Raw genomic sequence first — 7,516 nt, 5'->3', positions numbered from 1 at the left:
CCCCAGCACCCCCACTCCCAGCACCCCCATCCCCTCCCCAGCACTCCCATGCCGGCACTCCCATCCACGGCACTCCCATTCCCGGTACTCCCATCCCCAGCACTCCCATCCCCAGCACCCCCACCCTCGGCACCCCCATCCCCAGCACTCCCATCCCCGGCACTCCCATCCCAGGTACACTCATCCCCGGCACTCCCACCCCCGGCCGTATCATTCCCAGCACTCCCATCCCCGGCACTCCCATCCCCAGAACTCCCATCCCCGGCACTCTCATTCCCGGCACTCCCATCCCGGCACTCCCATCCCCAGAACTCCCATCCACGGCACTCCCATCCCCGGCACTCCCATCCCCAGTACCCCCACTCCCAGCACCCCCATCCCCACCCCAGCACTCCCATCCCCAGCACTCCCATCCCTTGCACCCGCACCCCCGGCACCCCCATCCCCGGCAATCCCCTCCCCGGCACTCCCCTTCCCGGCACTCCCATCCCCGTCACTCCCATCCCTGGCACTCCCATCCCCGGCACTCCCACCCTCGGCACCCCAATCCCCTCCACGGCACTCCCACCCCCGGCACCCCCATCCCCTCCACGGCACTCCCATCCCCGGCACTCCCATCCCAGGCACTCCCATCCCCGTCACTCCCCTCCCCGTCACTCCCATCCCCGGCACTCCCATCCCCGGCACTCCCACCCCCCGCACCCCATCCCCTCCCTGGCATCCCCATCCACGGCACTCCCATCCCCGGAACACCCATCCCTGGCACCCACAGTCCACTCCCCAGCATCCCCATCCCCGGCACCCCTGATCCCCACCCCGGCACTCCCATCCCCGGCACCTCCATCCACGGCACGCCCATTTCCGGCACCACTAAACCCCTCCCCGGGACACCCATCCCCGGCACCCCATCCCCGGCACTCCCATCCCCGGAACTCCCATCCCCGCCCCCCTCCCCGGCACTCCCATTCCCAGCACCCCTGACCCCCTCCCCGGCACTCCCATCCCCGGCACTCCCATCCCGGCACGCCCATCCCTGGCACTCCCATCCAGGCACTCCCATCCCTGGTACCCCCGATCCCCTACCTGGTACTCCCACCTCCGGCACTCCCATCCCCGGCAGTCCCATCCGTGGCACTCCCATCCAGGCACTCCCATCCCTGGCACCCCCGATCCCCTACCTGGCACTCCCATCCCCGGCACTCCCATCCCCGGCATCCCCAATCCTCACCCCAATCCCAACACCCCCCACTCATGGCACCGACCTCGATCATCGGCACGCCCCCCGGCCCTGGGGAGCATCCTCCACCAGCACCCGCAACCTCCCCCCCCTCCGCAGCCATGGACTTGCCGTCTCCTCCCGGCGGCTGCCCACGCCGACCCCTAACTCCTCGCTTGCCGGTGTCAGGCAGCACGGCTTGTTGACGCCATTTAAAACCTACTTTGATTTATGCCAGCATGACCTGTGGTCACGTCGGCGGGACTTCGGCCCATCCTGTCAGAGATTTGCAGCAGCGCAGGTTTTAGACGTTTAGCTGCTGTTGTGTAGAGTCAAAGATACTGCTCCTTTTTACGAACACCTTTATTTCACTTTAACAGACACTGCACAAAACTCTATCTTCACATCACCTGACACAAAGGCCACCTGAAGTCATTTTACATATCAGTGTTAATTATTGGATACTTAACATAAATGAGACAACTAATTGGAATGTCTCTTAACCCATTTCTTAACACCGGGGACCATCACGTCACGCCGATTCTTGCCATTCTGCAAGGCGCGCGGCGCAATTCCCGTCGGCGGGCTTTTTCGCGGGCCGGAGAATACGGCAGCTGGCGTCGGAGCGGGGGGCGGGATTCGCGCCGCCCCCTGGGGATTCTCCGACCCAGTGGGGGGGTGGAGAATCCCGCCTCTGATGTTAGGAGGGAGCATATGGGATGTCCTGCCTTTTCCTAAGATTCAACTTCGATGTGCCTTTGGATTGGATTTGTTTATTGTCACGTGTACCGAGGTAGAGTGAAAAGTATTTTTCTGTGAGCAGCTCAACAGATCATTAAGTACATGGGAAGAAAAGGGAATAAAAGAAAATACATAATAGGGCAACACAACATATACAATGTATCTACATAAGCACTGGCATCGGATGAAGCATACAGGGTGTATTGTTAATGAGGTCAGTCCATAAGAGGGTCATTTAGGAGTCTGGTGACAGTGGGGAAGAAGCTGTTTTTGAGTCTGTTCGTGCGTGTTCTCAGACTTCTGTATCTCCTGCCCGATGGAAGAAGTTGGAAGAGTGAGTAAGCCAGGTGGGAGGGATCTTTGATTATGCTGCTCGCTTTCCCCAGGCAGCGGGAGGTGTAGATGGAGTCAATGGATGGGAGGCAGGTTCGTGTGATGGACTGGGTGGTGTTCACGACTCTCTGAGGTTTCTTGCGGTCCTGGGCCGAGCAGTTGCCATACCAGGCTGTGATGCAGCCCGATAGGATGCGTTCGATGGTGCATCTGTAAAAGTTGGTAAGGGTTAATGTGGACAGGTAAGGGTTAATGTGGACAGTAAGGGTTAATGTGGACAAATCTGTGGAGACGCCGGGGATTGAACCCGGGACCTCATCCATGCGAAGCATGCGCTCTACCACTGAGCTGCATCCCTCCTGTAAAGAAGGCTTGGAAAGCAATGCATTGGTTTTCGTTGGGGTGTTTCCTGTTACAATTAACAAATAGGGAGGCATGGTAGCACAGTGGTTAGCACAGTTGCTCCACAGCTCCAGGATCCCAGGTTCGATTCCCGGCTTGGGTCACTGTCTGTGTGGAGTCTGCACATTCTCCCCGTGTCTGCGTGGGTTTCGCCCGGGTGCCCCGGTTTCCTCCCACAATCCAAAGATGTGCACGTTAGGTGGATTGGCCCTGCTAAATTGCCCTTAGGTTAAGTGGGGTTACTGGGTTACAGGGATAGGGTGGAGGTGTGGGCTTAAATGAGGTGCTCTTTCCAAGAGCCGGTGCTCTTGGGCCGAATGTCCTCCTTCTGCACTGTAAATTCTATGAATTCTATGATCTACATTTCTTTGTTGCCGCAAAGAAAAGAGGTATGGAGGTACCCACGCTTTGGATTCTTGTACAACAGCATGAGAGGTTTATTAAGAATGTCCAAAGTCCACACAAACACTCTGCTGACGTCCCTACACGATCACGTGACGCAAGAATGTATTCCCAGTTTCATAATGCATCCTAAGGGCGTCCCTCCATCTACACAGTTTGAAACTCTCCTCGTACAAACCGTTCGGGATGTATCCATCAGAGGACGTTTGATATGAACTGTAAATGCACATCGTGAATATAAACCTGCGATTGTGAGTGTCTCAGAGTGTCATATACGGTACCAAAAGAAATTCTGCACTTTATGTAAGATTGAATTTGAACCGTTAAGTTATAAATTTGATGAATAAAGTATACTTTTTGAAATAATGAAAGTATAAGAAGTGCCCAAAGATCAAATGGAGTTGTATTGGGTTAACTGTTCATTCAGAATGGTGCAAAATAGCCCACTGATGTGTTTTCACACCACATGCCTTCAGCATGCTTGCCAGTCATAGTTGAACCTGATTCCAGGCTGACAGCACTGTTTACATAATGATGTGCAAACCAGCTGCTTTGCATTGACAAGAAATGATCAGTGTAATTTTGCATTCTGTAGTTCCGTAAAATAGTGATGTCCATCGAAGCGGTGTTTTGCTACCACCTGAACAAGAACAAATTGTCAAACTGACTGACTAAAACTTAGATGAAGAGATCAAAACATGTAACAATGGTATTTCTTACCATTTGTTTTGAGGTATAGTCCATCGTGGGTGTTTTGATAACACAACAGCTTCTCTTGGACATCATTTATTCATTTGTGCAGCCTGGGACTAATTGTCTACAGTCTGTAGAACTGCCTCAGTTAATGCACTGCAAAGAGTATATTTTAATAATGAGCCAGTATTATATTTTCTCAGTGACTTATAATTAAAAAATAGATTTTAAACTTTGCAACACAAGGAACTTAAGTGTAATTAATAGCTAGATGTTTCCCTGCTTACCAAGATTGAAAAATGAAAATATATATAACCTGAAATAGCAATTGACACAGTTTTTTAAATACTTTTGCATTGGCGCTACAAGTGATAAAAAAGTGATGACATAACTTTGAATGCTGAATGCTGGGGTGAGACCCAGAGAGAAAGGCTGAATTAAATTCATTTGGGCTTGAAACCATATAAAATTTAACTCGAGTTGCGAGACCAAACTAGATTTACCAAATTGTTTAGCTGTTCGGTTGTACCTCCTGGGCAATCTGTCAATTTAAGCAGGGTCTATTTTTGAATAATAAAGTTACTTGAAACCAAATTTTCCTGCTTGCACTCTCTATACTTTCTGGCTGGTGAATGGGAGCTTTGCACATTCCCACGTAAAGGTCTATTTTGATGGCCATGGGCGGGATTCTCCATTGCCCGACGGCAAAATCGGGAACGGCGGATTGGGCGGAGAATGGCTCCCGACGCTGAAATCGCGGCAGGCGGCGGTTTGACGCTGGGTAGTGATGCTCCAAATCAGTGTCATTGAGGCGCGCGATGCGCTCAGTCGCAACCCCATTGGAATGTCATTAGCGGGCCCACCCGCGATGCTCCGCCTCTGATGGGCTGAGTTCACGACGGCGCGGGCCACGTGTGGTCTCAGCGGCCGTGAGCCTGGCGCGGCAGCAGCAGAGAGAGAGCGTGCGGAAAGTGTCCCGCACCCCCACACTCGGCTGAGATCCATGCCGCTGGCCGGGGGGGGGGGGCTCCTACGAAGGCTGGGGGGAGTGGTGGAGGGTGGCCAGGAGGTGGGTTATGGGGTCGGGGTGGGCAGGTACGTGGTCCACCACAACCGACGTCACCTTTTCTGCCGCGATTGGTGCGTGTGTGGGGGGTGTAGGTGTACGCGTGGCTTCAGCTTGTCAGCCCTGCGCATGCCCAGCACGGACCCGCCGATTCGCCAACCATTTTCAGCATGTTCCGCAGGTGTTTCACATGGTGACAGTGCTAGCCACTCACCGGTAGCAGAATTGGTGTGGGTTTTGCGCCGATTTTCCCGACATGAAACCCCACGGATCCTCCGTTGACTTTGTCACTTAGCCTCAGAAACGGAGAATCCAACCATAGAGACCTAGTCATGAGTTGCCCTCTGTATAGAGGGACCTCTGAGTGGTCAGCTCAAGGTCAGCAACAAGGTGAAGAAGCTAGAAATGTTAACTTACTCTGAAAGAAGGTCTTAAACTGTAAGCTGTTGCCAGTAATTATTTTAACCGCAGCTGACATAATGTCAAGATGGACAAATGCCCTGTAAATGGTTCAACCACTTCAAGTGGAAAGTATTAATACAATTTCTGTGTTTACAATAGCCTACACAATGTTCGTACCTAAATAAGGTTGTCAGCGTAGCTCGGATGCATTTCTGGAGCCTCAAACTGCCCCGCACCCCTGAAATTGGTCCATCTACGAGGGAGCCTGCCTTCCCACACCAATTGGAAAGTAAACAGATTATTTGATATCTCACTGGCTTCTTCTTGACGGTCAATCAAACAGCCGTTTTGTACACCTCTACAATATTTTTACAATTAACCATTGAAATTGTTCAAAGAAAATGAGGGAAACACTTTTTTAAATGTCCTGATGATGTTTCCCCTGAATATGCTCACGATTGTGACGGAGAGATCATGTGAGCCCTACCAACACTTTTGAGGATGAAATGGGACTTTTTTTTTCATCAATGCCTGAAACCAAAGAAAAACATTTTAAGCCTTAGGCAAAGCACCTTCTGGAACGTTGTGGAAATGCTCTTAACAAAATTTAAGCTTCAAGGCTTACAATATTGGCAACAGATTTGGACCAGAAATTCAGGAACCTGGTCGTTGATTCACAAGGTATCAAACTTTGCAAATACTGATCTGGGTGTAAATGCTGCTGCCATGTTAACAACATATGCTGTCCTGATATAATATTTAAATCGCATTAAAAGAGTCCCTTGCTAAATGTCTTTTGTCAAAGTTCTGCTTGAGCCTCATTCGAATGAGGCTCTTTGGAGCAAAGTCAAACGAAGATCAGGAATTTACTGGGGATCACAAAAAAAAACACCAGACCATAAGACATGGGAGCAGAAGTCGGCCATTCAGCCCATTGAGTCTGCTCCACCTTTCAATGAGATCATGACTGATCTGATGTGATGATCCTCAACTCTTTCTTGTCTTATCCCCATAACCTTTGATTCCCTCACTGCTTAAAAGTCTGTCCATTTCAAACTTGAACATATTTAACGACCCAGCCTCTTTCGCCCTCTGCGGTAAAATAACATCTGAATATTAATTGACTGCTAAACTCTTTAAGGCAGGTGCAATGACTCATGCAATGACGCGTGTTGTGGCCTGTCTTGGTTTACACCAAGGGTTCTTTGAGGTTCGGACACAATGTAATTAAGAGAACAATGACAGACGTTCAGCGACTCTACTTTATTGATAAGAATAATAGGATATAAGAATATAATATAAAAAGAATAATATGAGATAAGAGTACAACACAAGAATCTCTCACCTATCAGATCGTCGGGGACCCCAGTGTCGACGGTGGCTTGGAGATTCGGCTCCTGGCACCTGCCGTGATTCAAGTCCGAGGTGAAGTCCAATGAACGAGCAGAAGGGTCTCCTAATTACACAGTGGAGTAAAAGAGTCTTCTAGATAAGATAAGCAGTTGGGAAAGTCAGCAATGTACATGAGAATGCCTGAGTCTGGACACCTGGCACTTTATTCCCAGTCAACATCCTGGCCCTGGAAGGCTGCCAAGTATCCTCAAAGTGGACAGAATTAACCCGTCCCTTACACAGTCACATCTGTTACTACCCAAGGAATGGCTGTAATGGACTCCTTCACATCTACCTGAACACTTCAGAGCAGATCCATTTGTGTCGCCTTGACTTCTTAAGAGGCACATTTGCAGCATCTACTGTACACTGATATTCAGGCAAAATCTCAATCCCTCCTGTACAATTGTGTATTAACGTCATCTCATCCTATGAAGTAAGGAAATGTGAATCACATCAGACAATCTGCAGCTCACACGTGCATTAATTAAATAACAACACTTTATTTGTGAGGGGTAGTTTTTTTCTTTTTTTTTTAGGAAGTAAGGCATAAGTTGGACAGACTCCCCAGATTTCACAGGGTTCTCTTCATTGAAAAGAGTCACATATGGTAGCCATGTGGGTATTGAGTCTCTTGATTTTAAATTCCAAAGTTGTCATGAACAGAAATATCTTGCAGTCAATTAATGTTCAGATGCTATCTGACCACAGAAATATAATTGTACACAGAAGTGGCCATTATCCTGGGACAACCATAATGATTCTTGTGCAGGGATGATAGATTGGGAAGAAGGGATTTGAGAAAGAAGTTGAATCAGAGGCAGCAATCTGGATATATAAAAGGTGTTAGATATAAAAGTCAGAACAGT

The 7,516-nt window shown here is 49.7% G+C and overlaps 1 non-coding gene across 1 annotated transcript; it reads right to left on the bottom strand.

Moving 5' to 3' along the window:
- Nucleotides 1-2,576: 2,576 nt before the first annotated feature.
- trnaa-cgc (transfer RNA alanine (anticodon CGC)) lies at nucleotides 2,577-2,650 on the bottom strand. Its single transcript has one exon. It is a non-coding gene; the product is annotated as a tRNA-Ala (tRNA).
- Nucleotides 2,651-7,516: the final 4,866 nt, after the last annotated feature.

Source organism: Scyliorhinus torazame, chromosome 15 (assembly GCF_047496885.1).
Source record: "Scyliorhinus torazame isolate Kashiwa2021f chromosome 15, sScyTor2.1, whole genome shotgun sequence".
NCBI lineage: Eukaryota > Metazoa > Chordata > Chondrichthyes > Carcharhiniformes > Scyliorhinidae > Scyliorhinus > Scyliorhinus torazame.
Note: the sequence above shows the minus strand (reverse complement) of the source record. Positions and strands in the feature narration are given on the sequence as shown.